This window comes from Ptychodera flava, chromosome 3 (assembly GCF_041260155.1).
Source record: "Ptychodera flava strain L36383 chromosome 3, AS_Pfla_20210202, whole genome shotgun sequence".
Classification (NCBI taxonomy): Eukaryota; Metazoa; Hemichordata; class Enteropneusta; family Ptychoderidae; genus Ptychodera; species Ptychodera flava.
The window spans coordinates 39,821,613-39,844,566 of record NC_091930.1 but is presented as its reverse complement, the minus strand read 5'-3'; the positions used below and the strand labels follow the sequence as shown (position 1 = coordinate 39,844,566).

The window sequence follows — 22,954 nt, the reverse complement described above, 5'->3', positions numbered from 1 at the left end:
TGCATGCTGCATGCATGCATGCATGTATGCATACATGCATACATGCAACATACATGCACGCACGCACGCACACGCACGTGACGCACGCACAAACACATTAATACATTGATACATAGATACATACATAGATACATACATAGATACATACATACATACATACATACATACAACATACATACATACATACATACATACATACATACATACATACATACATACATACATACATACATACATACATACATACATACATACATACATACATACATACATAATTACATACATACATACATACATACATACATACATACATACATACATACATACATAATTACATAATTACATACATAATTACATACATACATACATACATACATACATACATACATACATACATACATACATACTACATACATACATACATACATACATACATACATTCATACATTCATACATACTAATTGCGCGAGTAGAGACACGAATTTTTAAGTTACAGGTATGAATCTTGGGTTTTGTTAAAAGTCTGTTTTCCTACGACCTTAGCATAATATTCGTATGACATAGGAAAGTTTTTAAAGTCCAACGATTAACACGACATGAGCTACTTTTGCCACTTTGGCCATTTGAGCTCGTATTGCGTTATTAACCTTCATTTTTTGTAAGCAGCGTTTTGCTTGGTTGAGTTAAACATGTTCCGCTCTCCTAGGTAGGTACATTAAGCACATCGCTGAGGTTAGGTCGGGAGTGTGGTTGCTTTTCGGGAGGGTCGGATACAGGCCCGAATGAGAACACCCTTGGATGGCGAATTTGCCCTAAGACTGATTTCGAATATTGTGCGAAGACTGTCTACGTGTTTGTATGCAGTTTTTAGCTCACATGTTCACACTCGTGAGCTAATGTCCCAGCGATGTCTGTCTGTCTGTCTGTATGTCTGTCTGTCTGTGTTTCCGTGTGTCTGTGTGTCTGTCTGTCTATGTGCTTGATATCTCAAAAACGGCTCATCAGATCAGAATCAAATCAGTTTGCAAATGGCAAGAACTGACTAGTTTTTGGTGAGTGGCTTGCTTACTTTTTGCTCATTTGCATAATTAGAGATTTTAGAAAAACGGATATACACTGAGAACGAATGCACACAATTTTGTGAGATTTGGTACAAATGTTGATCACATCAAGACATATCAGCTATGAAAGTTATTAAGGAGTGACAGGAAAGATAATTGCTAATTTGCATAATTAATGAAATTTCCTAATTAGGAATATATATTTGAATTTACTCGATCAAATTGACACTTGGTATGTATATTGAAGATACTATGATTTAACATTATTGAAAGTCATAAAGCATGTCCACTTCAGAAAATTCTTAATTTGCATATTAAATTAACTTTCCTAATTAGTGATATATCTGAATTGAGTCGACCAAAGTTGATGAAACTTTGATACAACATTCTTGAAAGTCATAAAACATTTTACTTCATTCAACTCCTAATTTGCATATTTCATGAACTTTTGAAATTAGGGATATAGATTTCAATTTACATGACCAAAATTGATGAAATATGTACATTACAGATACCATGATATAACATTATTGAAAGGTATTAAGGATTTTTGCTTCAGCCAATTCCTTATTTGCATATTTAATGAACTTCTCTAAGGATATTTATTTGAATTGATCAGACCAAAGTTGACGAAACTTGCTATGTACATTAAAGTTACTATGATAGTGCAATTTAGAAAGTCATTAAGAATTTTTACTTCAGCCAATTCATTATTTGCATATTTAATGAACTTTCCTAATTAGGGAAATATACTTGGATTTACTAGATCAAAGTTGACAAAACATGCTATGTATATTGATGATTATACCAAGTTATAACGATATTGAAAGTCATTTCGCATTTTCAGGTCAGCTAATTTATAATTTGCATATCTCATGAGCTTTCACAGCTCGGCATATATGGCTTGAAGGACTTGGCCAATGGTAATTACACTTGCTATATAAAGTGGTGATACAATGACAGCAGTCAAAGAAATTAATTCTTTTTATTCAGCCAATTGTATATTTTAATACTTAATGACCTTTACAGTTAATCTGCGGTGAGCATTGTTCATTATGTTGATCATAACACTTTTAATGAAGTTGCAAACATGTATAGTCTAGGTTCAAATTTACATATAACTGCAAACTATATAAAGAAACACGTGAGCATTTTCAGTTCATATCTGGTTATGTATATAGAAATGTAAGAAAGGAGTGTATCACCAGCTGTCCCACAGTCGGTGTTCTATTGGCGTGAACACAAGTTAGCAAACAAGCGTAATATCAAGTACAGCACTAGTTCAGACAGGTATGGTCCGCCTACATAACGGTCTGAGGAGTTGGTGACCCGCCGAGCATTGCTGTTCCGCAAAAAAGCGAGTACTCGCCCCCCTCCCGCCCCACGGTACTTACAAAAAAGCCCTCAACACTCATCCAAAGTAAACCTGTCACATTGCTCAGAATTTTCCTTGCTTTTACTATTGTTATTTTACGAAACATTCATGATCCGATTCTGATGTCACCAGACGTCGAAAATCAAAGTGGTACACGCTTCTTATTGCCAGGTTTTGGGTTTAACTGACAAACGACCAGACAAATCCCTGCACACAACGTAAAGGTCTAACTTTTACCGGCGAAGCATTGTTTTCCTAAGTTCATACGAGTATTTCTCATTGCTATTGGTATAAATCTGAAAATCGACAGCAACAGTAATGAGCTCATATCTGGTTATGTATGTAGAAATTGTAATGTTAACGCTACACATTTTGATTTTAATGTTGGGCACTGCGGACAAAAGAGACAAACACATATACTTCCCTTCCTGACGTTTACTACCATACTGACCGAGATGAACGCCCCCGTACCCTAAACTTATCCATCTCGTCAATACCTGCTTGGTCTCAGTGACCAAGTGATTGGCAGGTGCACGTGTAGCCTCTCGACCCAGTTTCACATGAAGGTACTTAAATGTATTTGAAGCTGCGGCCAGTTGCAGTGAGACTCAAACTAGCTGAGGACAACTTGATGACGTGGTTGTAGGATTAAGTTCTCACAGTTCGGAATTATCATCTGCTAAGAATGCCAAGTAAGGAGGTTTTGATCGTTATACTTTTTATTCGACAGGTATTTCGAAGGCATTATTTTGCATTAATTTTCTAGTCTTGACGGTTGTACGTGGATTGCAAAATGTTTTAACAATCTTATATTTCGAAAAAAACTGGAAACGTATTTTTGCCAGAAAAAGTTAATACATGTTTAGTGGCTATTTTGAACTTCAAATGTCGTCATAGACGCTGGACAATTTGCTTTTGTTATCCTAAAATTTGCAAGACGGCCACTGCTCTTTAGCTCACGTGTCCACATGTACACAAGTGAGCTATTCTCGTACTGCTGTCAGCTGTACCTGTCTGTCTGTCTGTCTGTCTGTCTGTTAGTGCGATATCTCAAGAAAGACTTACTGGATTGGTATCAAATGTGGTCCATTGATTCGTTTCGGAATGGCGATAACTGATTAGTGTTTAAAGGGCAAAGCTTGTATTCTATGTTAAGAAATATTGATTATAGATGCATTAAGACATATTTCATGTTATGTACCACTTTTAATACAATGGCATCGCTCATTAGTATATTTAATTAACCTTTACGATTATAACACGTATAACTGGAAGGAATATTGACGAAACTTGCTATTTGCATTGATTATGCAAATATATAACAGTAAATACTTTGAAAGCTTTTTAACAAGCTGACGATTTGCATATTTCAGGTAATTCTAACATTAGCCTGAGTGTAGTTCGCGCCCCGAAAATGAAATACTTAAACTTTTGCTCAAATTTTCCTTAAACAGACTTTCGACCAATCCCATTCTCTTTCAAAATCAAAAATAGAAATCTGGAGTCGCCGTAGAAATTTTGGTACTAGAGAAACAAATTACATGTACCCAATATTCCCGGTTTTTGAAATTCAAATTGGACGCTGTTCCTGAGTTACCTCTATTTGGAAGATAGTTTTTTACAAAAATAAAGTACATCGTAGGTGAAAACTTTATTTATTCAAAATGAGCCCCAAAAGAGACTTAGCCACAGTTGATCGGACTGGCCATTTTAATTTGTAGTACACTATCCGGCTCGAAGTATTACGGTTCCGTGAAAAGCATTCGCATACGATGACATCAAACAGAGAAATATTCCGTGCTATTATATATTAATCACATGAACAGTCTTCTTACTTTCGTTTGATGTGGATGGATCAAAATTATTGTTACAAATTGCAAAATACTGTTACAATTTGTGAACTTTCATCGGATGCCTTCTTTAACCAATCAGACATGCGGATTAGGTCACGTGGACTTGTTATTGTCTCGCGCTGCCCTGACACCAAAACCCAGTAGTCGGCCATCAGCAGGAAGAGAGGTTTCACCGTGCTAGTGACAGACAGCCACAGTAACGAGAGTTATTTAGAATATGTTCAAATATATTTATGAAGGAAATGCAACAACGAGCTCGAAACAGTAGTTCTTATTTTTGGATGTGTAGTAGCTTTCAAAAAGATCACAAGCTTACGATTTCGGCGAGCCCGAAAACTTTGTCCGATGGCACCCAGACTACATGTAGTGAATGCTTGTGGCCACAACGCTCCCGTCACCGGTCTTCGCCTGTGTAAACTCATCAATGCCGACCCGTTTGTCAACGTTTACATCTTACGGACATTTGCAGTCACCGTGACACATATTCCGTACATGATACCTTCAACCTTTTGTCACATGACGGAAGCTCTGTTTTCTTTATACCGGCTTTCGATGACACATCCTCAGCGCTCCGCCAGAGTTCAGGCCACAGCTGGCAGCTGATGCCTTCGCTAGCCCTACACTGCAGGTTCGATCCGATCGAGAATTTACTGATTTTTTTTGACATGATGAAGTGAGTTTATCTTCGTTCCTAGAATGATTTGATGTTTTGTGTTCTCTATGTAGCTTTTCTGAAGATCGTACAGTACTTATCCAGTTGAAATTACGCTGGGGTTGTAGCTTTCAGATTTATCGCCAGGTACAACATTCGTATTGACTGGAGCCGCGCCGTCAGGCTGATCGATCGACGGATCATTGCTAGCAAACCGTTGGCAACGGGTCTGTTGAGCCCCGGCACCAATTCAGTTAGAGGCAATTGCTAGAGCTTTAGCGACTCGAAATTTCGTCGGGCACGCTTTCTATGTCTAAGTTTTATCGCATCGCCTTTTCGTAATCATTGTGAGAACACGGCATCCATCATGACAGATCGGTCTGTGCGCGAGTGCAGGAAAACCGTCCCGTTTTATACGTCCTGTTTACGTCACATAGGTGACAATCCGGGTCGGTTCATGTGATGAACAGTACAGTGATAGAAATGTAATAATAATAATAATAATTTATTTGTAAAGCGACAAACTCCACAGAAAAGGTGATCACAGCCGCTAAAAGATACATTACAATAAGAAAATGAATAAAGGGAGCATTCGTTATTTACGGGGAGGGGGGTTGGTGGAATTTGAGCGACAAATGAAACGTAAAAAGCGACCCCCCCTCCAAATCAGATTTCTAAAATTTGACCCCCCTCAATTCATCAATTGTAAAATGTGACCCCCCCCCCCCCCCATGAAAAAAAAATTTCATCAGATTTGATTCATTAACCCTTCGCACCCTGGGGCCCCGGGCTGAAAAAGTTTCCTCACATACTAGAGAATCAACATTTTGGTGAAATGCCAAAATCAAATTTTTTGCACACACATGAACTTGTAATCGCTCTAGTCTAATCAAGTACACTAATATCAATAATCAAGAGTTGATAAATATACAGATTTACCTAGTTTTATATTGGAAAAATATTATTCATAGTTTCCATATAGACAAGATAGTGAATCAACATTTCGGTGACATTCGAAAATCAAATTTCTTGCACAAACATCCACTTGTTACCACCCTAGTCTAATCAAGTAAATTATATCAATAATCAAGCGTACATAAATACACAGATTTAACTAGTTTTATATTGGAAAAAAATTATTCATAGTTTCCTCTGACAAGATAGTGACTTAACAATTCGGTGAAATTCCAAAATCAAATTTCTTGCCCACACATGCACTGGTAACTACCCTAGTATTATCAAGTACATTAATATCAATAATCAAGAGTCTATAAATACACAGATTTAGCTAGTTTTGTATTTAAAAGAAATTATTCATAGCTTCTCATAGATTATGTATGGAGGACCTGTGTATTTTCTATTTTGCCTGGGAGTTCTTGTGTGTTATCACTGTATACCTAGGGAGTCCAAGACGGGAACTTTCCAGAGAGTGTTTTACGTTGCATGCTGCACTGGCACTGGAAGGTTTGAGTGTCAGCGTGTGCTTTTTAAGTCAGATATTTCTCTATTTTGAGTCTTACTCAAGTCAGCAGATATGTAAAGAAACCGGTGAGTGGCAGAGATCGAATTTTATGCGGATCGGACTGTTTATTTAAACCCTACGCCATCCTCTACTTTAGTTGATGGAACGAACATTGCTCACACAAGTGAAAGCCGTGCCGTATATTTGCTATATACGCACTGCACGCTAAGATGATAATATCACCACAAGTTGAAAGCTGATCTTTCTGCAGCAAATTGTGTGTTAACTGTGAACTTTATTCCGTTTATGAGTTCAGTCAGATGTCTGAGATTGTCATGATAACATTATTTATGATCGTTCCACTGAACTTTTGTCGATGTGCGGAGTTAGCAGAGGAAGACTTCAGATTAGTTCGGCATGTCCCGACCGGAAGTGTAAACAAAGATCTAACTTCTAAGATGGCTGCTCCCGTGGTAGCTGAACTGGACGCTGCTTAGCAGTGAATTGCGTGTGTTGTCGCCGACTTTCATGTGCAGACATTACACGGGACTTACAATTGTGCTCATCATCGAACATTAGTTAAAGTCGCGTGTGAACTATTTGTGTTTCCCAGCCGCGTGGTCAAGTCTGAGGTACCTCTGCGGTTGTTTTCCATAGAAATTGTTAAGCATTAGAAATGGTTTGAACAGAGTTTTTGTTCTGAAAGTGTGACTCCTGCCGTCGGGAGGTCGATCAGTACGGTTACTGTTACCATGGAGTAATATTTATAGTTTTGAAGTACGGTTTTACTATTTTATATGTACACCCCGATATTTGACACAATATAGTAATACAGAAGTTGTTTGTTACATTATGACTGTGTGTTGGTTCCTCATTTCATGCCCCATGCTGTGTAGCCCTGCGTACAGGTGTGTGTGCACGTGTGTTCCCAGCATTATATGGCCTCTACCAAAGCCCTGCAATGGTCTTTGAACAGACTTGAGGTCTCTGCGGCCTGGATCTGGACCGCAATGAAGACTAAACGGTCTTTTTGGCCGAAATTCTGCTCTATTGGGGCAAAATCCTTTCCCTGCCTACCTTTAGCCTCCTAACCAATCCCAGAAAAGATGCGATTGACTTCTCCTAACGTCCAAAACCACTCATTTCTGAAACATAACATACTCGACAAGTTGTTTACCCATGGAGATCCCCATTTTGAATCTCGCTGCAGAGACCCAGTTATCTCCACAGACCGTTGCAGGGCTGTGGTGGAGGCCGTATACGCCAGGAACACACGTACAGACCTGTACTCAGGACTACATGCTTTGTTGCTGCTCTAGAGAGGTTAACGCCAGTCTCGGACTTGTTGGCCCTGCTAGAGAAATAAATTTGGCTGAGCTTCGGTCGGTTATTATTCTGCCGTCTCGAAACATCGGTTACACAAGCAACATTTCAGTGAAATTCCAAAGTCAATTTTGTTCTCCATAACTCAATACAAACCTTTGTAAAATTTGACCCCCCCTTCAATCATTGATTGTAAAATTTGACCCCCCCTAAAAAGCGGTTTTGTAAAAGTCAACCCCCCCCTGATTTCCACAACCCCCCCTCCCCGTAAATAACGAATGCTCCCTAATAAAAATATAATTGATCGAGAAAGTTAAAAACGAGCAAAATCACAAAAAATCTAATCAATAGAGAAAGCCAATTTAAAAAGGAGTGTCTTAAGCTTACGTTTAAAAGTATTAAAATTATTACAAGAACGAATATTCACTGGAAGCTCGTTCCATAAAAATGGGGCTGCAGAACAGAACGCTCTATCACCATACCTTTTTGTCTTCGTCATGAATGTATGGAGTTTAAAATCGTTCGCAGAACGAAGTTTACGCCTAGGTACATAAAACTTATTAAATCTCTCAGATATTGTGGACCAGCACCATATAAACATCTAAAAGTAATAATTAAAATCTTGTAAATGATACGCTGGTGTACAGGTAACCAATGTAGTTCCTGCAGAAATGGTGTAATATGATCAGAACGCTTTGACAGAGTTATAACTATGGCTGCTACATTTTGAACATGCTGAATGCGATTTATCAAATACAGTGGTAAGCCATACAGCAAAGAATTACAAGAATCGATACGTGAGGAGACAAGCGAATGGATAAGTTGTTCAGTGGCAGATCTGGATAGGTACTTACGAATGAGGGCAATGCGTCGAATATGGAACATGGAAGAGCGACAAATATGACTGACATGAGATTTCATAGTGAGACCGGAATCAAGAATGACACCAAGGCTCTTTGCTTGACATTGGGTTGAAATCAGCGCATCACCTATACGAAGACTTCGCTCAAGACTTGAATAAAAGTCAAAATTCTTAGAGAAAATTACAAATTCTGTTTTATCATCATTAAGGCGTAAAAAATTTGAGGACATCCAGGCTCTGACATCTGAGACACAGGATTCAAGATTACTTAAAGTGACATGGTAATTTTCACGTCGAAAAGACATGTACAGATTTGAGTCATCGGCATAAAAATGATATTTACAACCATGACGAGCGACTACGTCGCCTAGGGGGGATGTGTAAACATTAAATAAAATTGGGCCAAGGACTGACCCTTGCGGTACACCTGTTTCCAGAGGATAATAGGGCGACTGGGTAGAATTTATGATTACCGCTTGTCTTCGATCGGAGAGATATGACTTAAACCACATCAAAGCATTATCAGAGACACCAGAACGATGGTGCAAACGCTCTAACAAAATTTCATGATTAACCGTATCAAAGCCGGCAGAAAGATCTAACATAACTAAAAATCATCCTGCTTAGAATCGAGTGCACATAAAATATCATTAGTGACCTTTAGTAGAGCTGTTTCAGTAGAGTGTCCTTGTTTATAAGCCGATTGTAAGGGTTCATCTAAAGAATTGGAGACAATGTGAGCTTTAAGTCTACGAGCGACAATGCGTTCGAGAACCTTTGATAGGAATGGGAGATTTGAAATCAGGCGATAATTCTTAAGAGTGTTATGATCTAGTGAAGGTTTCTTCAGAAGAGGTTTTACGACTGCATCTTTGAAATCGGATGGCACAAAGCCAGACTGTAATTGTAGCAGTTTCAAGCCAGCCGATGAATGTTTTGCACACACAGCAAACTTTCACAATTGACGATAAGTAGCTGAAAGAACCCCACCAAAATGGATGAAACTTTCCTTCGATTATTGATGAAAGACATCTTAGTGTTCCGTCAGCTAATTAAGCTTACTTTTTGCATATTAATGACTTTCACAATAAGCGATGTCTGGAAGGTATCATAAACACGATTGGAACTAATTTGGGATAATTGGATTTTCATATTTTGTAAATTTTTCAAAAGTGTTAGGTGCCATATAGCTAAATGTTGCAAAATCTCAAATTACTGATTAAAACAAGTGTGTAATATAAATAAAAAAGCAGATGAGATAATATTTGTAGATAAAATCGACATTACTTCACCATCCAATTATCCCAAATTAGCTCCAATCGTGTTCATATTAGCTGTATCAATTGCATCCAAATGATAATCCAATGCGACGGAGTTACTATCATTCGATAGATCCCCCTTTGTTTCCTAATATTAAGGTAGAACGCGCCTCGGGGACAGATTTTCGGACTCTCACATTCCTTTCTGATCTACCACTTGTTGGGGTTCATTTTAAAACTGTAAGAAAACTTTCTACTGTTTTAGTTTTTCGGAAATTCAAAATTTTAATTTTCTCCATAGAGTTTACACAGGGATGGTAAATCTTGGGTAATTTGTATCTCTAGTACCAAAATTTACACGATGGCCCCCGACTTTTATCTTGATTTTGAACGAGAGTGGTTGAAATATTCCTTGAGGAAATTGAGCAAATTTAAAGTCTTTCAATTTCGAGGCACATACTACCTTAACTGACCGTCTATGACTGATTTTCATTCCATTCACGCCTTTACTTCGAAATTCACCATTGAAACTTTTAAATTTATCTGCTCCGTTGTTATTAATGTTATTTTCAAAACGGGCGTGTTTGTTTTGTAACTCTTACAACGTTGTTTTCTCACATTTTGCTCTGGGATATACTTCAGTTTTTGTTAACCATTCGCTAATTCCCTCACCAGCGTATCGCGAAACCATCATCATCGGAGCCGGCCCGGCCGGTCTCCAGATGGCCACTACATGAACAAAGCCAAGCGAGACTATGTCATCCTGGAGGCGTCCAACAAACCCGGTCACTTCTTCACGCACGAGCCCCGCCACGGACTTCTCTTTCCATCAACAAGAGATTCAATCCCTTCCCAGAATTCGAATACAACATGAGGCACGACTGGAACTCGCTGCTTTCTGACGATCGATCACTGCTCTTCACCAAGTACACTACCGACCTGTTCCCGAAAGCAGAAGACATAGTCAGGTACTTGAACGACTTCGCCATCAAGTTGGAAATCAAAGTCAGGTACAATACTGCGTGGTCAACATCAATAAAGAGGATCGGCCTGGCGCTGCCAAGGGGCTGTTTTATCTCAAGGCTAACGATGGCAGAGAATACAGCTGCAAGGTTTTGATAATGGCGACTGGTGCCCTGTCCGAAAAACTCCCTGATTTGCCTGGAATTGAGCTGGCTGACACCTACGCTACCCACGATATCAACCCGGAGAAGTACGAGGGCAAACTGGTTCTGATCATTGGTCGAGGAAACAGTGCTTTTGAAGTGGCCAACCACCTAGCGCCTCACGCGGCCTTAATTCATATCTTCGGTGGGAGGGCAATAAAACATGCCTGGAACACACATTTTGTAGGTAAGCTTGATAGCTGTTTGCCTGTATAATACGCTTTCTAAATTATTTTTGACAGGACAGTAGGAACGATGAGTAAATTCTCTTGGAGCAGCAGTCCTCATTCCTTGGTTCTCTTGCATATTATTTTTGACATTGACGTTAACGTGATGGTAAGTCGTCTGTTTTCTTTGAAAATTGTGCCCAGTTTATCAATTTGTTTATGGCAGTATGATGCACCTCGAGAGTGAAAGACATTTTTGGCTAAACAATTCCTTAATGAGACTTTCAACCATTCTCTTACCAAATTAACAATACAAATCGTGAGTCCCTGTTCAAAGTTTGAAAATATAGCAACAAATTACCAAAATTTTGTGATAAAGAAACTGCTTCGTCACGGTGAAATTCGAAATTTCTTAAATTTCCGCGGTGATTTTTTGCTCACGTGTTCACACACGTGAGCTAATGTCCCAGCGATGTCTGTCTGTCTGTCTGTCTGTCTGTCTGTCTGTCTGTCTGTCTGTTGGTCCGATATCTCAAAAACGGCTGATCAGATCAGAATCAAATCTGGTAAATAGATTCAGTTAGCAAATGGCAAGAACTGATTAGTTTTTGGTGGTTGTGGCTTGCATACTTTTTGCTCATTTGCATAATTAATGATTTTAGAAAAAACGGATATACATTAAAAATGACTGCACACAATTTGACGAGATTTGCTACAAATGTTGATCACACAAAAATATATCAGTAGTGGGAACCATTAAGGGGTGACATGAAAGATAGTTGCTAGTTTGCATATTTAATGAACTTTCCTAATTAGGGATATATATCTGATTTGACTTGATCAAAATTGACCAAACTTGGTATGTATATTGAAGATACTATGATTTAACATTCTTGAAAGTCATCAAGCATTTTAAGTTCACCCAATTCCTAATTTGCATATTTAATGAACTTTGCTAATAAGGGATATATATTTGAATTGACCGGACTAAAGTTGATGAAACTTGCTACATGTATTGAAGCTACTATGATACAACATTCTTGAAAGTCATTAAGCATTTTTACTGCAGCCAATTCCGAATTTGCATATTTAATGAACTTTCCTAATTAGGGATATATATCTGAATTAACTTGATTGTAGTTGTTGAAACTTGCTATATACATCAAGGATACTTTCATATAACATTATTGAAAGTCAAAAGACATTTTTACTTCAGCCAATTCCTAATTTGCATATTAAATGAATTTTCATAATTAGGGATATATATCTTAAATGACTTGATCAAAATGATGAAACTTGCTATGTACATTGATGACACTATAATACAATATTATTGAAAGTCATTAAGCATTTTTATTTCAGGGAATTCCTAATTTACATATGTAATGAACTTTGCTAATTAGGGATATATATCTGAATTGACCGGACCAAAGTTGATGAACCTTGCTATATACATTAAAGATACTATGATACAACATTATTGAAAGTCATTAAGCATTTTTTTCTTCAGCCAATTCCTAATTTGCATAATTAATGATCTTTTCTAATTACGGATATATACTGGGATTTACTTGATCAAAGTTGGCAAAACATGCTATGTACATTGATAATTATACCAGGTTACAACAATATCGAAAATCATTTTCATATCAGCTAATTCAAAATTTGCATATCTAATGAGCTTTCACAGTTCGTCATATATGGCTTGAAGGACTTGGCCAAAGGTAATTACACTTGCTATATAAAGTGGTGATACAATGACAGAAGTCAAAGAACTTTAATATTTTTTATTTCAGCTAATTACATATTACTATATTTCATGAACTTTTAGAATTAATTGGCGGTGAATATTGTTCATTATACTGATCATATTACTTTCAATGAAGTTGAAAACATGTGGCAAAGGTTCAAATTTACATATAATGCAATATATAATGAAATCGAGCATTTTAAGTTCATATCTGGTATTATATGAGATAGACAGCATCGTCAGTGTATGCCATTGGATAGACAAAAACATATACAAATAACGTCTTATGTTCAGATTAACAATATTTAGGGGAAAAAAAATATCAAAAAATAGCCTCTTTGCGCACAACTGGAAATCGCTTTGAATACCAGACACGTTTATATTTGTTAAGTCCCCTCTGGGAGTAATTTTTGTTCACCGTGGTGTGCCACTAAGCTTCAATAAAGGTAAATCCATTCCAGATTCGGACTAGAAAACAAGGGAAAATGCCTCTATCGTTACCTACGATTAATGAAGTTGTTGACGACGTTCTGCGGACTTTGTCTCCAAATTGGTCATGTCAAGGTTATACAAGAGCCTCGTAGGTCCACGGTTGTGCAAACACCAGAAGATATTATTGAGTAACGACCATATTCACAGACCCCTTCCAGTTAGTCTTAGTGTAAAATGCATTAGTCACTTATTAATGGGCAAAAAACATTTGAGGGGTGGTTGGAAGTGTTGTTATCACTTTTGTAAGATTATATATTCAACACAAAATCAATAAATTTCCGATAACTTACACATATAAATGGTTCGCGTTAACATCATGGATGCTGAGCACATGTCAGTAACCTGCCTGATATGATCGGGTATTATTCAATGTGTTACAGCATGGTACATCGATAGGATTGTCGGTATGGTTGGTCACGTGCCAGCCATCATACGATTTATGGGATGCACTGAAAGGTGTTTCTGTGTCTCCATATTCGCATTGCTCTATGGTAATTGGTTATCACGATCAACTATCAGTGGCCCCACAGGAGCTCGGCATAACGCGCCACAATGTCTAAATACAACGGTTTGAATAGAGTTATACTCAACAAAGTGTGCAAATGGAAATTGCAAATGTCAATTAACTATATTAAATGAAGAAATTGAAGGGGTATAGGTACGCCGAAGGTGTGCCCAGCATGCATCCCTCGATTCTGTCCCTCGGCTGCTTGGCTCAGTATGGTAACTAACTGCTCATCTCTGAGCCAAGCGGTCAAGTATGAACGGGGGAGGAAGGGGAGGAGGATACTCGGCGTGCCTTCCCCTTGCATTTGTTTATTCGATATAGTAAACCGTTGTTTATTATTTCTATTATCATTATTATCGATTATAAATATATCCGAAAAGTTAAATTACGACCATTGACTGAGCAATAAGTCAAGCATCCCATGCAGTTTTCGCCGATGGACTGATACAGGCCACAGTGCCTTGCTGCCTTCTTAGAGCAATAGTACTTTTTACTAGCGAATCGGGCACAGTATTTCTGGATATCTCTCTCTCTCTCTCTCTCTCTCTCTCTCTCTCTCTCTCTCTCTCTCTCTCTCTCTCTCTCTCTCTCTCTCTCTCTCTCATTTGTCAGGTGACTTGCGCGCCATTAACAACACCATTTTGGACATGTACCAATTGAAGTCTCTTCATGCCTACCTTGGCATCGAGGCGCTGAAGCTGTCCAAGGCCGAGAAAGATGGCCAAATCCTTGTCCACTTCCGTGACCTAGTTCTTCACTGGAAGACACCTGGCTACTACACAGACAGCAAAGTATATGACCACGTCATAGTATGCACGGGGGGAACTACGTCGACACGTCGCTCTTTGCTGACAACTGTAAGCCAGGTAAGTAAAGCAATTTCATATTTCATTCAAAACTGATGGGCAAATCTTCGCTTTTCAGTAAGCAGTCACAGCTTCAATGTAAAGGCAAGCTGAACGAGTCTATAAAACAGCAGATACTAACGTAGGGGTAGGGGTGATACTGTGATCTGATTGGTCGAGGCGTCAGCATTTGCGGTATAGCACATATGGGACTAGCGCGGACTCTTAGTCAGAAAAAAATCCTTTCTAACACTGCATTTCAACCCTCTGCTATAACATGATATTCGTAACTCAGCGACGGTACAAAACTTCGTTTTTACTAGTTCACTGAATACATACCCGACCGGTAGGCAGCGCATCTTTTTGTCGTGAACTGATCAAACCTAGTGGTAGGCCATAACAGTGTTTTATTTCTTAAATAAACATTCAATGCTTAGCATTCCTGAGAAAATTTGCCCAGTCTCCATTTCAGATTGGTTTACTTGGTGAGACTTTAATCAAAAAATTATAGCAACATACTCTTAAGGATGACGTTGCATTGTATGCTACTTTGCATATAGTCCAATAGTTCGATATCTCCAGTCTAGCAATCCACATAGAGAAGAGAATAGGAATTCAATAAAGGCAATGAATGGAGCATAAATATTTCGATCGCTGACGATACTTTAATTGCTGTTGCCCGCGTTTTACACGTACACACTATTTGTTGGCGTTTACTATTCTTGGGCTTAGTGTCTGGGCTTATTTTACAGCGACGAAGAAGGAAGGCAAGTACCCTCTCCTGAAGACCAACTGGGAATCTGACAATGTCGAAAATCTCTTCTTTATTGGTACTTCCATGCAGGCCAATGATCGCAAAGCGGCGTCTGGATTCATCCACGGTTTCAGATACAACGTACGCACCATGCATCGCATGATGGAGGAAAGATATCAAAATGTTCCCTACCCTGTAAAAACTACTTGAACGTGACGTTTCCTCGATCGCTGACCTGATCATAGGTAAACCGACTCTTGTCATTATTTTTGTTGTATACTGTTGTACTGTTTGGATAGTTGTTGCTAAGCAAATGGCGGGGTCGTTTGCCTCGCATCCTCCCTCCTTGATGTTGCACTGTTTGGAATCGTTTTTGCTAAGCCAAAAAGGGGGATCGTTTCCCTCACATCCTCCCTCCTTAGTGTTGTACTGTTTGGAATCGCTGTTACTAAGCCAAGGAGATGGGATATCGTTTCCCTCGAATCCTTACAATGTAGACAATTCTTAATCATTATTTAAACACATCTGACTGAACTGATTGACATTTTCCTTGGCCGATGTCAGTCGCAATGTGATCGAAGGAGGGGGGTTCCCTCGCATCCACCCTCCTTGGTTTTGTACTGTTCGGAATCGTTGTTGCTAAGCCAAGTAGTGGAGGGTCGATTCCCTTGCATCCTTTTCAATGTCGACCATTATCACCATAATTATTTACGCACTTCTGACTGAACTGATTGACACTTTCCATGACCCATGACAGTCGCAATGTGATTTTTATTTTGATATGGCGCCAACACCTATCACGGTGCAAATACATTTCGAATTGCTGAGCAAATTGTTTTTCATACAAATAAGCTAGCTGAAACATACAATCTGGTAAAGCACCATTCATGATGACCTTGGCAGTTTTCTGCCATCTTTGATCGCAGTCACCAGATTTTCATGGTATTATCGATATTTAATTTCCCTTTGCATTTCAATTAACAGAGCGTACAAGTGTCGAAGCCGGTATTTACCAGCTGAACACGTTCATGGGTGACATCATCATAGTTCCCGAAAACCCTAATGAAAAGGTGAAATATTACATCGATCTTCCAATCATCTACGCCGTGGAGCAAGATTGGTTTAAGAAGGCCAGCCACGCATTCGTCATGGTTCTTAAATATACCTTCGATAGGTAAGCTGAATCCGTGGCCGTTTGCAGCCAGTCTGAGGTTCCATATTTTTTGTTGTCAACTGTAAGATCATTTTCATGTAAATATCGTTTATATATATGTAGGTAGGTAGGTAGGTAGGTAGGTAGGTACGTTGTGATAGTTGTAATTTGCAGTACTGTCGTTGCTGTCATGACACATTCAGTCCTTTGTTCGAATTTAGAAACTTCAAATATCAAGATACTACGAAACCCTCAAATCTAGTAAACACTTTAAAAGTGAAAAGTTTGGTGGGTTCTTTCGTGCTTGTTGTTTTTCCATTGCAATCCGCTGTCACTCACCCATTTGGGTTTCTCTTCATTTCTCGCCTTCTGATAGGTTCGAAGAATATGGTAAAGACGCCATCGGGTTCGTTCATTGGCCAATCAGTGAAGACCAGTTCTGCCAAGCGTTCCTGAGACCCTCCGTCACCTACTACAGAAAAAGTGAAAGGATCGATGAGGTCACCGGTACTGAAAATTTAGTTCTACGATTCGATCAGGTAGACTTCTTTGGTGACAATGGCAATAAAAACCGAAACGTCGTCAAGAACTTCTTAAACAAATACGTAAGTACAATCTTATTTATTCTTATGTTTTTGTAATGCTGAGGTCTCGTAATAGCATTTTGGAAGGTACATAATTGTTTTTCGGTGAGATTTAAACGTAGGCTGTATATAGTTTACACGGTTTAACCGCATTTACACTTGGACTATATGGGGAAAATCGACAGTGTTTCATCTAGAGAGGGGGGCGGGGGATTCCCATTCTGTTGACATGTTGGCATCCCTAGTTATTTTTCAAGGGACTCCAGCGCCCCCTCCCACTCCCCCCCCCCCATGAAATGGTGCCAGTCACACGTTAGAAATACGAGTAGAACATATGAACTGGTGAAATAGCCCCCCCCCCCCCCAAAAAAAAAAAAAAAAAAAAAAAAAAAATCTGGTAAAGGGGGGAATCCCGCTGTTGATGCCATCCTGGATTAAATACTGAAACTATGAAGGAAAGGTTTCCATCATTGCTTTTGACCATTTCTACTGACAATGCAATTCTTATTCTCTTGATAATCTCTTATAAACGACGGATTCTAATTTCCAGAGTTTTAATAAGGCAAAGATGAACACAATGTACTGTGGATTTTTGATTTTAAAGTTTTGGTTAATGTGAGATAGTCTGCTGTGGCCTCCGAAGCTTATTAAGGTAGAATGCACCTCGGGACAGATATTCGCTCATTTTAAAGCTCTTCGAGAAGGAAAAAACATTCAGCGTCTTAGTTTTTTGAACATCGAAAATCTACTATGATTTTTCCTCATGGAGCTAATGGAGGGATGGTGGCCATTTTGAATTTCAAACATCGGGAAATGTAACGTAATTCATTTCTCTAGTACTAATCTCTGCACGATGATCCCTGATTTTTATTCCTGATTTTGAAAGAGAACGGCTAAAAGTTTCAATGAGGAAAGTTAGAGCAAAAGTGTAAGTCTTTCACTTTCGAGGCGCATACTTCCTTACGGTATATGAAGGGGAGTTTTCAAAAAGTATTCAAGCAAAGTAACAAAAGAGATCATTATCGAGGTACAGTTTACAGAGCATTTTCGCATAGATGAAATCTGATGTACTGCTATTTTCCTTCTTACATACAGACGAATCTGAATCCCGGTGAAAAATTCTTCGAGTACTACCTGGATTCTAAGGAGAGGAGAAACCAAATTTTCAGGCCCTTAACAGAAGAAGAAAGGGCCAAGATACCCGAAGAATACTTCAAGATATCAAAAATCGAGTGCAAACCTAGTTGCCTGGACTTAATTCCAGAACCAGAGATATAGGAGGCAACATGACCTCTGACCTCCGTATGTGACAAATTCCGGACAATATCAGATCGATAGATACTGAATGCCGAGATTCATGTTATTACCACTGCGACTACATAACTCACTTGTCGACAAACGGGGATCGATTGAGATTTCTGAATCTGGTCAATATGGTCTCTTTGGAAATTTCATGATCACTAGTTTACCTGTTAAAATCTCAAAAGAGGCAGAACAGATTGAAAACCATGATGGCAACAGTGTTTCCTTTGAGTGCGACTATAGTCAAGATATCAATGTATGTTGCCTTCACTTTCCAACATTTGATTATATTTTCATAAACATGAGATGCAAATTTTTTCTTTTCCGAAGCTTCAATTGTTCATTCACCTATAGCATGACTTTCATTATTTTTTGTGCAGCTGATCTTTGACAACTATTTTGAGCGAATGTCAGTATTTCTTCAATTTTCATAAGTCCCAGCCTAAAGGTGTAACAACTTGCACAGGGTTGTCAAATGAGTCTTTAGATTTTTTGGTACACTTCGATGACACCCACGCAATGAAGACGTATATTGATCGTCATTTACCTAAAAGGATAGGGGGTGAACCTGCATAATTCCGAGACTATTCATCTTTGAAAGTTATATGTTGTGTTGACAGTTATTGAACTGGTAATCTGAAATATGGATGTCTATGATCTTTGGGCTTCTAAATGTTTTAGCAATGCAGCTGCATAACATCGTTTGTCATGTCTTACATACTTTAATTCATGGATCATTAAAGAATCAATTTAAACTCGGACTAAAGTGTGTGTTCTATGTGTGATTTGCACACGATTGAGAGCCATTAAGCTGTTCGGATTTTCCTGGGGTTTTCCTGCAAACAGACTGATGTGATGAACATGTCGACATGCAGCATCCAGTGGTACTTTACCACTGAACACTCTGAGTTGTGAAGGCGATTTCAATGTCTATGGATAAAGACCTATAGACTGTTATCAGCTAGGGAGGAATTTGCAAACATGAATCTCTGCAAGGGTCCCGCCACGTGATCTCATTCTGTGTTTCACTGTGGTAAATTGTCCTCTGTGGCTAGAAAGAAACTATGTAAAGCTTTGCTGACGGTCCTGAATTGCTGTCTGAGAAGCAGTATAAAAATAGAATGAAAGCAAAACTCCAGCCAACGCTGAAGTAACAGAGGCACGTTAAATGCTTCTCGTCTTTGACCTATGATGAAAAAAGTGAGGACTATGAAGCAAAGGGCTTTTGAGATTGCCCAAGTCGATGCCTTTGTTAGTTGTTCAATCTGTTGAGTCCTACATTCTTCGATGTATTTGTGCTGCTTCCTTTTACTTTACAACTTTGAACGTCGCCGGCGATGAAATAATACCTTTAACTTGACGCAAGAGGGCGACATCATAGTCTGATCTGGCTATGTAAGAAAAGTCCATCTACGTAACACATGCCTCAAAATCAAACCGAAAGATTTAAGCTTTTGCCCAAACTTCCCTCAATGCATCTTTAAACCGTTCTATTTTGTTCACAGTCACTCGTGATCTATTCAGCTCTGGGACTATTCGCCCCATAGACGAGGGTTTTTTTCTCGCATATGTACACACGTCTATGGGGCGAATAGTCCCAGAGCTGAATAGATCACGAGTGACTGTGATTTTGTTATAAGGAAAAAAGCTGGTTCGCCATTTATATGTTTTTGAATACATAAACAAACAATCCTAAATATATTTGAAATTCAAAATATCGCTACACACGACATTAACTCTATGGGGTCAAATGGAGTTCTCGACTTCCAGGTAAACAAGACGTAGGCCTAAACTTCACAGGTTTGAAAACACGCAGTAGGCTAGCTGTCGAAACGCAGCGCTATCTCATCTGTTGGCGGGGTAGCGTGCGACGCTATGCTGGTCAGCAAAAGGTCAACTCCGCCACGGATATCCGTGACGGGGTGTGGACCTTTTGATGACCCGCACTGGCGACGCACGCTACCCAGCCAACAGATACAGCAAAAAACAGGATGGTTGAACAGTCTCATATACATTACGTTTACTTTTTTGTACGTGGCACACAAGTTTTGTAGATAACATTGTAGATAAAAAGAACAGAGTCATTTGAGTGTCTGGATAGAACACACAAGGGAATTGCTAAATTAGTTATCGAGTTGATAGTAGAGACCAAAGTTAATTAGGACAGCACTCTGGCTAAACAAACCATAATACAATGTATACGTACTGATGCCAATCTGTCTAGACACACACGGATAAACAGTGGAGTGGAGAGTTACATGATAGTATTTCACTCAAATGAGTCGGTTTCTTTTTATCTACAATGTATCTACAAACTTGTGTGTGAGACGTACAAAAAAGTAAACGTAATGTATATGAGACTGTCCAACCATCCTGTTTTTTGCTGTAGCTGCGTTTCCACAGCTAGCAGTACGCCAACAGCACGCAGCAGATTAGCTGTGATATCGCAGCGGTACTTGTGGCGTATATCGAACGCGATCGGTCATTGGGGTCATCGCCACTGTGGCGATGACCTCAATGACCCGAGCGCGTTCGATACACGCCACAAGTACCGCTGCGATATCACAGCTAGCAGCAGATAAGCAAAACATTGGAAAATTTCAGGCGCAGTCTACTTTAATGAGCTGACCACTGTTTTAATGAAGGCAATTCCAACGCCAGGGCAATAAATAAGAAGGTTATATTGGACATTTCAGACATACCTGGTTGACATGTGAGTTCACGTTCATCTGACGAAGGCACTTCTCGACACTGGCAGCGCATCGAAGACAGCGAGTCGGAATACTCCGCCATACTTTCCCGAAGTATCTGTTTACGGTCGAACTCCGAAATAGTAGTTTGGCACGGTGTATTATCACGGACTGCAGGTTACTTGTGCAAGTCCAATTTCGAGACCGGATAAGGGTATACGTTTAAACGTTATCGAGCTCGCCATGGAACTTGTGAAATGAAATATGTCAAGCGCTGCGGAAGCCTTTATAGGCCTGTCCAAGGATATTAGGGACTGGTCAGTTTCTTCGGCCTGGGGGGGGGGGGCGGTGGATTATTTTTTGCCGACGTCAAAAAGTGGCTGACCCCCCTATTCCAAATTTTGAAAACAGGGTGACCCCCCCCCCTATTCCAAATTTCTAAAACAGGGTGACCCCCCCCCCCCCCGGCGCGACAAAGTAAACAAAAGATGGACATAAATTATATATATAATATATATATATATATATATATATATATTTTACATTTACATATATTTATATTTTAAATAGTCATTCTATGTTTTAGTGAAATTGTTGACATGTCAGTTGTAAGATAGGAATTTCAAAGTGTCAATCTTAAAGTTTAAATACAGTACATTTTGAATGAGCTGTATTTTGAATGAGCTGTGAATGTATTTCACACTTTCTCTGCTTAACCAGATGTCCTGAACTGTTGTACAGAAATGGATGTCAATCATTAATATCAAAGAGGAAAAAGCAGTGAATCAAAAACTTTGATGGGTGTTAAGACTTGCCAACTATCCAATTAAATCTACTGAGGAGCCATAGAGAGCTTTTTTAGCCAAATCTGATGTGTACAGTGTCTGAGAGGACCTTTTCTTGTGTAACATTAAAACCGTAAAAGCACAGCTAATAATGACAAAAACTGCCTTTTTTATTTTGTTCATAAAAAAGCATCTTTCTACAGAAAACCTATGAAACAAAGGAAAATAATTGCATCAATGAGAAGGAAAGATATCTTGTCATTTTTCTATCTCTAAAATAAGTCACTGTGTCAAATATATATTGTGAAATATTTGTGCATGTTGCTTTCTCATACTGAATTCTCACAGAGAGAACAGAAAAGTATCAGGAATTTGTCATCCTTTTCATACGAAATGTAGATTTCATAATGGTACACTTTCACTTAGCAAACATAAAGATATCTCTGAAAGTATGGCGCCCGAAGGGCGCGCCAAAAAATATGAAACATCCTGATATCTCTGATATATATGCCTTGTATATTAAAGTCATGCACCTGAAGGGCATGCTGAAAGATGTATGATATATTAAAGTAATGAGCTTGAAGAGCACGCTGAAAAATATTGAACATACAGATATCTCTGATGTATGTATGCTTGATATGTTAAAGTTGGGCGTGCTGAAAAATATGACTGATTATTAAAGTTACGCGCCCAAAGGGCGCGCCGAAAAATACAACTGAATGATGAATTTTGTGGCTGACACTAGCATTTTAGGCAATGATGAGCCTGTGTCAAAATTCAAAAACACACTGACCCCCCCTATTGGGCATTTCAAAAACATGGTGACCCCCCTATCACCAAAGTCAAAAACAGGGTGACCCCCCCATGAATCCACCGCCCCCCCCCAGGCTGAAGAAACTGACCAGTCCCTT

The 22,954-nt window shown here is 39.0% G+C and overlaps 1 pseudogene; it reads left to right on the top strand.

Moving 5' to 3' along the window:
• The first annotated feature begins 8,602 nt into the window (after positions 1-8,602).
• On the top strand, positions 8,603-18,644 carry LOC139129297 (FAD-dependent oxidoreductase domain-containing protein 2-like; annotated as a pseudogene).
• The last annotated feature ends 4,310 nt before the right edge of the window (positions 18,645-22,954 follow it).